Genomic DNA, 10,355 nt, shown 5'->3' with positions numbered 1-10,355 from the left:
GTGATACTAACCAATATAGTTGCCTGAAGCTGGGAAGACACTTCTTCAGTGGCATGTTCTGGCATAATAATATACTATAAAATTCAGTCAAATGTTATTTCTTACTCTGGTACAGTTACAGCAGTGGGTATCATAGCATTGATGAACAAAGAACGTGTCATTATTTAGGAGTATATTCGGTAGTAAAGTATCTAGGATTTATTCCTAAAGTGGCTTTAAAAAAGCAAAACCACAAAACCCAGCTCAGCAAATTTGGGTTGGGTATAACAAATCAGATTACAAATCAATACCTAAAAGAAAATTGTTAGGATACCACAAAAACATTAACTTTGAGTCAAGTACATTTTTTCTAGTTTATGTTACATTTATGACATAGTGCAAACCTAATACTGTATTAACTGTTGTAATAAAATTATGAATAACTTTGCTAAGAATTTTGTGAGGATAGTATTTTCTTCACTCCATGGAGTCAGAGATGTTCTCATTCTCAAACACACATATCCCGAAATGGTTACTGTTTGCTTTCTTGGTATTAGCTCATATGCATGATTATGCATCTCAAACATGATAAATTTGTAATAAAAGGTGTAATATAACAGAGCTGTCTGTACCTGCTCTGTAGCTAAGGTTGTATTACTTCACCTAGAATTACTTTAGTCGTGCTTTTATATTTTACAGAGAGTTCAGCTTGTTGGTAGGTGCACAAAACCAAGTAGGTTTTGTGCACATTTCTTTAAAAAAAAAAAGTCAGGAGGTGGGTGGAGATCTTTATTTCAGAGGTTTTGGAGGAGTCTTCCCTTGGCAAATATTCATTGCTTCTGAATTTTGCCCATTAACTCATTTTTTTTATAATGTGCGAGAAGTAAGTTAAGAAGTGGGACATGGGCTAACAGTGCTGGCATTATCTCTGGAAATTTGTCCAACAAGCGGCATAGTAGAAGTTCAGATAAACTCATTCGGCTTTTATCAAACTAGAAGCTTCACTAGAAGCTAGAACTTCCTGCAAAAGTAAGTTTCTTCCTGTCGCTGGTCACACCGAAGACTGTTTTCAGAGCCAGGGTAGTCCATGATCAGTTCTCAATTGTGAAGGCTGGGTTCGGGTTTTTAAATTAAGGATGACATTCTGAGAAGCCCTCATGGTAAAGGAAGCTGACGAGCATCATTAAGCAGAGGTGCCGTTTCACTGGGTAGGTGCTCCCCTGATTTCTTCAGAAATTTATTCTCCTGTTCAGTGAATCGAGGTGGGCTATATCCCTTCAGTTAATGGGCTTTAATTTCAGACAGAAAAGCAGGGTGTGCTCAACCCTTCTCAATATTGGCATCATGCTCTACCTAGTTATGGACATTCAGACTTGAAATACTGGCCTTCGCCTTCACAAAGTGGAGGATGTAGGGGTTTAGCACCCTCGGAGAGAGGCAGATTCATTTTCATGTGGCACAGCATGAATGGCTAATCCACCCTCTGAGCTGTCCCTTAAAATTCAGGTTTAAGAACGCAGCCAGGTTAGCAGAGTGTTGCCTCGGAGGCATTTCAGAAAGCCAAACACTGTCCTCTGATGCCCTGCAGTCAATCCCTGTTTTGAACTCCAAATACCGTTATGAAATTACAGTGGGAAATAAAGCGAATCACACCCTTACTTAGTGATAAACTTTCTGCCCTTGTTTAATAGCCTTTCTGTGCATGACTTAAAGAATAAGACCACGTATGGTCATTTCTCTGTGGTCTATTTGGCATACGCTGTAGCGTGGTGCACTGCTGTATTTATTTTAGCTCTATTTTTCTGTTGACTTTGAGCTGTTGGCAAGTGAAGCGTGTGTCTCCGTTTCTCTTCACGCTGCTTTGCTGAGTATCACTTTTCAAATACATCTGTGATTTGAAGTGTGTTGGACTTCAGCGTTAGTGATAGGCTTGGTGTTCAAGACAGTGTTGGTCTTTTTAGAGTTATATGAGCTAGCAAAGCTATTCAGGAGCAACGTGTATATTCAGTTAGAAATTGCGTATAAAGGCTGAGGAATTACTTCACTGGCTTTGGTATGAAACATGTAAAGTAGGGTATGGAGTGAAACATGTCAGATTTATGGTTTTATTGAGGCGTAGAAATATTAGCACAGTCCACTTGAAAACTCCCAAGATTTTGCTTTTAAATTCAATGGCAGGGTGTTTTAGTTAAAGAAGACTCCATCTGTTTGCTTCCTATGTGGGACAGTGCAGCAACGTGATAAAAAAAAAAAAAAAGGACGTGACCATCTTGATTTTGCTGCCTGTCTGATCATGAAATACAGTGATGATCTCATAACTTTTGTGTGAGCTCCAAACTGGTGTGTGAGATGGGGAAATACAGAGTTTTGGATCTGAGTGAGGCGTTTTCCATGGCTGGAGCTGCCCCTTCTGGAGCCATTGCAGAAGGGATACTCTGATACTTCTTGTTTTATTATTACCAGTTTTGCTGGGCTGGGTAGGGAGGAGAAAATGGTGCATAGCTCTAAGTGAAGCTGCTGCAGCAGAAAGACACAAAGATGATCAGGCGGATCATATATGCATGTTTAGGTGTTAACAAATGTTCTCAGTGTATCTCCAGTTGCAGTGATGTAAACAAAAACTCTTAAAATCTGCCATGCATGAAAATGGCTTCTTGGTGGATTTTTTTAAAGAATGTGTGTGGCGCTGTTGGATGAATTTCTGTTCCTGGTGGAGTTATTTTGCACGTGATGTGTATTGTTTTTTCCCTTCCTGCCTATATATGTCCCTGAAATTGTAGCATTGCCATTAGTAATAGTAGCAGCCTTTTGGCATGTTGAAGCCTATGGAAATACAAACTGAGCAGAAATGCATGCTAGCAAATTGTGACAGCTCACGGGTGAGGAGTTTCAGTTATTAAAAGCAGAGTACTTTAGCAGGTCTTTGGCCTTTGGAAAAAAAATGCCAACTCCTTCTTAGGAAGTCCATTACAGAACAATGAAAATATAGTAGTGATCACATAGACTACGGGTTTGTGCTTAATTAACTGCCTGCATATTTTAAAGCAGTCTTAAAGTTACAACATGAGTACCTTTTAAAAGTAATCCATAAAGTGCCACTTTGGATCTGGCACATGATTATTAATTTTACTGTTACAAAAGTGGAAGAATATTTTGAAAACCCCCATGGTCTTGTAAAACCTCCAGGCCATTATTAGCTGAAAAATCCTGCTTTCTGCCAGGGCTGGGAGCCAAGTAAGATCTCTTTCAGATAATATTTAAAGTTGGAAATAACAGTAGTGAAATATAGCTCCATGTGGAATTTTCTTGTAGTTACCCAGGGAAAAAAAGGAAGCTAGATTTTAATTTTTTGGTGAAACTGTTAAGATCTTTAATGACGCAGAAGATGATTGATACTGATGATGTCCTTCATTGCAGGCTGGGCACAGTGGGTTTGCAACCTGTCATATTCTTAGATTCATTACTTTTTGCTTGATATTTTAATGCATTGTTTCCGCATGTGGCTACTTTTAGTCCAGATGTGGATGCTGCTCTTAAAGCTCTGCCAGCCACTCTTGTGAGATTGTTATCCATAGTACCCCTGTGTCGAGGAGGTAATTCAGTAGTCGCAAACAGGTCGCAAGCAGGTCATGTAAATACTGTACAGTCCAGGGTGTTTCCTTCCAGATATGTGCTTAGAGAGAAACAGCGGCCTAAGATAATCAGACCTCCTTAGAGAAATGGTAGTAGGTGCAAGTATGCTCTATGGCCATCAGCATCTACTGTAGCATGGCAGCGTTCAGCTACAGCTATGCTAAGTCTATTTCTATTAGCTGTTACTATGAAGGGAAAAATGCTTTGGCTTCGCTCACAAAAGCTTAGGTGCATATTAAGCCACTCTGTATGTCGTGAGATGAACCATTGCCGGATGAGGAAGCAGCAAGATTGACGGGTAGTGATTCCTATGTGGCAGCAAGCTGGGATGTTAAACTGAGATACTTCTGTTACCACGGTGTGTTAGGAAATCACCGGCTTACAAAAATGTTAAAGATTTAGAAATAAAACGTGGAGATAAACTATGTAGATACAGTTAAATGTCCAGATTGCAACTGTAATCCTGTGCAAGTCAGGAAATTTTGCATTTTTGAGGCAAAGTCATGGGTATTGAGTTGTTTTTTTCATTTTTAGGCAATGTCATATTTTGACCACAGAAATAACATCATACGTTATTAGGCTACTAGTTCAGGCTTCAGTATTTTACTTTATTCACAAGTGTTGGCTGCATCTGTTTCAGTCGGGACTACTCATGTGGATTAACTCAATCATTTGCATAAATGCATTTTTGGAGTGGGGCCTTATTTTCTGTATTTCGACCCTGGAAAATTCTATTCACCTGCTAGCCTGCAGAAACTAAGGATTTTAACTGGGTATGTGCAGTACCAATATTTTCATTATATTCTTTCTTTTGTGGCAAAAAAAGACTTTGCGCGTGGTCCAGTAAAGTCATGACAGCTTCGCGAGGCCGAGATGATTGCAGTCAAAATGCTTAAGATAGGATATTTTATTTTAATCATGATCGGGTGAGATCTTGATACAGATTTCATTGCTTTGAAGTTGCTTTATCTACTTACATACATTATGTTGCGATGCAGAGAAATGACTTCATATAATTAAAATAAAATCCAACACCTGTTAGTTATCAGCTGAAATAGTTTAACTATGTCTACAATAGTTAGATCTATCCGAGGCTTTTACGCCCTTTTCTTTTTTATGTGGAACCATCAAGTTTACAGTTGTTTTCTTTGGCAAAAATGGCATGTTTACTCATGTACTTTTGAAGGTTTGCTGCCAAACTCCCCATAAAATTCATTAGATAATTTTCATAATGCTTCCCATTCAGAAGCTTGCAATCTAGTGATGACTGATGTGAATTCTCTAGGACACACCAGAAACGCACAGTTTAATTTTTAAAGACGGAGTAATCCCCTGAAGTTTAAGTTTTATCAAGGCAGGATAAAGGCTGCCTGAACTCACTACTGCTGTGAGTGTATCATGTATCATGCCTGTGTAGATTTAATGACAATTCATTGCCTGCTGATGAGGGACTGCCGTTCAGCCCTCCCTGTTGTGCTGGGTGTTGGCACTCGATGCCGCACCACGGGGGAACGCTGGGGAATGAGCAAGGGGTGCTCCTGATGAACATCATGATGTGCCTGCCCCAAACTCGAGGGTGGTGGTGCCCGTGTGTTGCTGTTCTTCCGCTGTTGACATGTGCACGTAACCCTGGTACAGGGAATAAGTGAAAGCAGATGTAATCCAGCGGTGCTCTTCCTTGCCCTCTGTGTGGTTGCCTGTTCCCTCACGACAACAGTGTCCGCTCCTTCACTGCAAAATCAAGGCGTGCCAGGCAGCAGTTACTGTTTAGGGAAAGCCTCATGCCTGCAATTAATTCTAACAATAATTTGGATGTTCGCTGAAGGTCGTCCTACATCACCACACCAGCAACAGAAAAACTGTCATTCTCTTAAACTTTAAGACGCGTTGGTGGGAATTTGCTTTAGCTCACTGTGTCGTCATTCAGTAGTGCCGTGTTACTCGGCTTAGTCAATACCTTAGTACAGCTGATGTTTTTGTTAGGAAAAGATGTTGCAAAATGAATTTTCTTCACACTTTTTCCCACAAACAAACAAAGAGCTTTGAGTAAAACATTCAGCTGTGTTGGTAGTAATTCCTATAAAACCTAACATTTTCTATTAAAAGCCTCTAAGCAGGCTTGCACCTTCCCTTGAAAATAGAAATCCTCAACTGCCCAACTGAAATGTGTAATTTGTGCTTCCTCTGGCCTTGAGTGCGTTAGTGGGGTTTCTAATGCTCCTCTTCAAGCAGCAGTATCTCACGCTATTCGTTCCCATTTGGGGCTGAAAACAAGTAGGTGCATATAGCTTTGGTGATCAGGCTTGTTATAAGACTGTGTGGCGATGAAGGGACCAATAAATTGGCTCATTAATGCTGACTTTATCCCATTGAAAACGATAGTCCTTGCCCACATGTGTAGCACAGCAAGACAGGGCTGCCTGATTCTAGGGCACGTATGTAGGGTTTTTCAAATTCATCTTACCTGTTCTTGTTGTGGATGTCTGAACCGCCATGAAGGAATTGCTTACTGTGTACTAACTGTGCTGCAAGCTACCTGGCAGAAGTGAAGGAAATGATCTTCTGTGTTGTAGGAATTAATGTTTCAGGCAGCAGAGTTAGGAGATAAGGATAAATGGAGCTATTTGCACTTGCCTGAGTCTGTTTAAAGATCCACAAAACTTGTATCATCACCTCAGAGCAACGTAAGAGGAGAATGTTTAAAAGTGACTGATAATATATACCCCATCACTAGCAGAGCTGTGTTTCATACCTCAGGTTAACAGGCAGCTCTACTGGTACCCGAGCACCCCAAGGAAAGATTACTCATGTGTCTGGGGGTAATGGGTACCAGGGGCAGCAGTAGCTGGATTGGTGGCCTCAACATTGATTACCCCCATCAGAAAATCATTGCAAAGCTTATGCCCTTTAATACCGTTGTTGGTGAGCAGTTGTGATTAGGAGAGAAGTAAATCAAATAACTTTGCTGCTCTGTGTGATGTTATTTTAGGTATTACCTAAATAGTGGGAGGAGATTACATATGAGTCCAACCTGTGTGTTTTTAATGATTCAAATTATCAACCGCAAAAGTGTTACGGTTTAAACCATGACAAGAAAAGAGTAGATTTAGGCTGTGATAATTTTAATTTCTTTCATTATATGAATAATCTTCTTCCATTGCCCATGCTGCTTTAATGCAGTTTAGTTAATACACTGTAACTTTATTTTATGGATGAAAAGGACGTGGTTTCAAGACAGTGCTTATTGCATTGCATCTTCCACAAGGAGAGTAAAATGTCACGAGTGGGCAGGAATATCAAGCAAAGAGCCATGGTCTGAGTATTCTGGACAGCAACAGTTCAGTTGCAAAGTTTCTCAGGTTCAAGGCAGGGCAAGGCAGGTTCAAGGCAAAAGGAAAAAGCCACTCTTGGTGTTCTTGGTGACCTAAATTTGCTTTGGGAGAGGACCATTAGGAGTGGATAAAATTTTGCTAGTTAAATGTTACAATTTTAGCCAAAGAAAACAGTTTGTAGATGTGATGGTTCAACTTGATTTATTTGTGCCATATGCACCTTTTTGATCCTTTGAACACTGTAAAACTCAAGACTAATCAGGGTTGTAGTACGTGAGATCTTAATTTAGCCAATATTTTAAATAATAATAATAATTAGCCAATATTTTTAATAAGTTCAGTTACCTGTATCAATTACTTTACAAATACACTACACTAAATTGTAACAGTTTGAGTGAAATGTAGTTTAAATATAAACAAGTATTAGATATTCTTATTTTTTTAAGAGATTGTCTTTATCTTGTATTAGTAACTTATTACAGCTTATGAAGCAGTTGCAAAACTCCTTCTACTAATACAAAGCTGAGATCACACTATCAAAAACCTATTTAAAGTCTCCAAAGCAGGGGAAAGGAGCTTTAAATGAGTATTATTTTTTGTAGTAATCAGTAAAAGTACGTACGTAGGCAAAGTTACAGCACACAGATGTGTCAGCCGTAAATGGTAAAATACCAGTAAGATGACATCAATCTGTTCTGTGTTTTTTTCTTGGAGAATCAGCATTGTATAGTTCTGTGTGTGTAAAATATGCATGATCTTTTGTGAAAACTGCTAGACAAATACATGATAATATTGGCATAGAGCAAGTGCTTAGGAACCATGCTGACAGATGCCTCAGAAATATCTATACAGAAAAATGTGCATAGAGCATACTGTTGCCAACCATGACATCTAAAAATCATTGTTCAGTTTACAGTATCACAAAATCGGCTAAAAATTATGAAACTTTGAATAATAGTTTTGAGGGGCTTTGTTTTGTTTTAGGAACTCAAGAATTTCTTAGGGTGCAATATAGCTATTTTTCTCTCTATAGCTTTTCACTGAAACTGGAATGTACAGGAATGAAAGCTGAGATTTTCATGTATTTATTTAAATCCCAGGATTTAAAGTTTGAGAAAAAAGTAAATATAACGAGGCTTGCTGTAAAACTGACAAGGCCAACAAAGATGGCACAAAGAGCTGCACTAGATCTAGTCTATGGTGAAATTTTGGAGAAAATTTTTTTGTTTTCTGGGATATGGGTTCAGGAGCCAGCAGTCTGCAAAGCAAAGACAGTATATTTAGGTTTGTATTTACTTGATGTGCATGACCTTGACAAGATTTCTGCATAGTAAAGGTTTAGTGTAGGGTCATGCTGGGAGCACTCTACAGAGTTTGAGCTGCGTAAGAAGAGAGAGGAACTGTGGTGAATTTGCAAAGGCTGTGAGTACTTGCTGAGAAGACCAGATCTCTAATGGTGTGGAAATGTACCGTAATGCAGAATAACATCCGTAAAAGAAGTTTTATGTGTGGTGAGATCGTCCTCCAGCTGCTTCTTTGTTAATATGAGTGCATGAATTTCTAACATCGGGACCTCACATATGGGACAATTTAGGTGAACAACCTTCTTACTGCACCAAAAGTGACAGCAAACAGTTTCCCAAAACAGTGAACTGGGACTGCATCAACATCTGCCCTTTTCAGTGCTGATATGTAAAATAGGGCACAGGAGAGAAAATACAGCAGGAGAAGAGAATCGGGAAGTGTTGGCTTCTGATACAGCAGCTGTCAGGGCTGGCCAGAACAGCTACCACCTATCTTCTTCCACCATTGCTACTATTAATCCCATTAGAGGAGAAAATGTAGATTAATTGAATGAAACTCTTACATTGGCTGTAATACTTAGGCTGAATTTTCTAGTTTGTGTCTAATACTGAAATGGAGGGTTAGACTTTCTTTCTAAAACACATTTCTCTCCTTTGTTGGCTTATCAGAGCTTTGTGTATAGAATGTGTGAAGGTTCCCAAAGGGAAAGTTTAAAAACTATAAAGTCAAACTCCCAGAAAATCCATACCTGAGTATTGCTTGTTAGCTTAATCTGGCCTTTCCACACTTGACAGAGTACAATCAGTCACCATTCTCTCATCACAGGGCTTTCATGCCACTGAGCTTACAAAGTACGTAATATTCTTCAAATAAGTGAAGATATTTATTTAGGATATCTTCATCTTCCATCAGTGGGCCCCATTTTTGTAGGTTTTTTTTTTTTTCCGACATAATTGAGACTTTGAGTAGAATATAGAGCTGTTAACAGCCCCACGTTGTGCTGCTCTTACTTTATTAATTCTTCACAAATATTGATGTCTTTTCACACATTTCTGAGGAAATGTGGTCCAGATAACACAGTTTTTAGTGCCAGTTTTGAAAAGCCTAAGACTTTATATAACCCTGTCTTTACCAGCATTACCTACATATTAAGAACAGAGATTTCAGCCCTCTTGGTTGGGATTATTCGGCGAGAATTTCCATCAGTTTGCACTATGCCTGTTTCAGTTTGTTAAGGATCGTGTTCATACTCACATGACCATACACATTTTTGTTTTACCTTTAGTTTACTCATTACCTTGTAGGCATGAAATCCATGGAAACTGTAGTATTCAGCTGCTCTGCATGAGAAACCATAATCTTCCTTCCTGTACTTCTTTGCCTGCTTTACTGTGTGTCTTCCGCTCTTACCGGTAAGATTTCTCCAGCAAAAATATTCTTACAGGCAACAGCCTTCACTAGTGTTTCATCTTCCAACTCTATTGTGCAGTGTCCTGCAAAAGAATTTTTTTATCCACATGTGTTAGCTCAGTCTCCTGGGCATGAGTCTTCTCTAAGTCTTACACTAGCTTGAGTATTTCTGAGCTTTTATGTTAGCAGTGTCTCAAATTTATTTTTTATTTATAAAGCTGAGACAAAATATGTACATAAATATAGAAGGAAAATTATTTTCTTTCAAAAGTAGATACGTGTTTCAGTAGGAAGGTCTCTAAAGAAAGGCAAATCCTGCTTAATCCAGTGCAGTTGTTGAGATGAAACAGTTGCAATGTTTGCTTAAGGTCTTTTCTTTTAACTAATTGTTAAATGAAGGCTGTGTTTCAGATTCACAGAATCACGGACTGGTTGAGGTTTGAAGGGACCTCTGACGGTCATCTGGTCCAACTTCCCTGCTCAGCCAGGGCCACTTAGAGCTGGTTGCCTAGGACCACGTCTAGACATTTTTTTAATATCTCTAAGGAGGGAGACTCCACAACTTCCCTGGGCAACCTGTGCCAGTGCTTGGTCACCCTCACAGTAGAAAAGTGTCTCCTGATGTTCACAGGAAACCTCCCGTGTTTCCGTTTGTGCCCATTGCCTCTGGCCTGTCACTGGGCACCACTGAAAAGA

Source organism: Fulmarus glacialis, unplaced genomic scaffold, assembly GCF_000690835.1.
Source record: "Fulmarus glacialis isolate BGI_N327 unplaced genomic scaffold, ASM69083v1 scaffold3404, whole genome shotgun sequence".
Classification (NCBI taxonomy): domain Eukaryota; kingdom Metazoa; phylum Chordata; class Aves; order Procellariiformes; family Procellariidae; genus Fulmarus; species Fulmarus glacialis.
Note: the sequence above shows the minus strand (reverse complement) of the source record.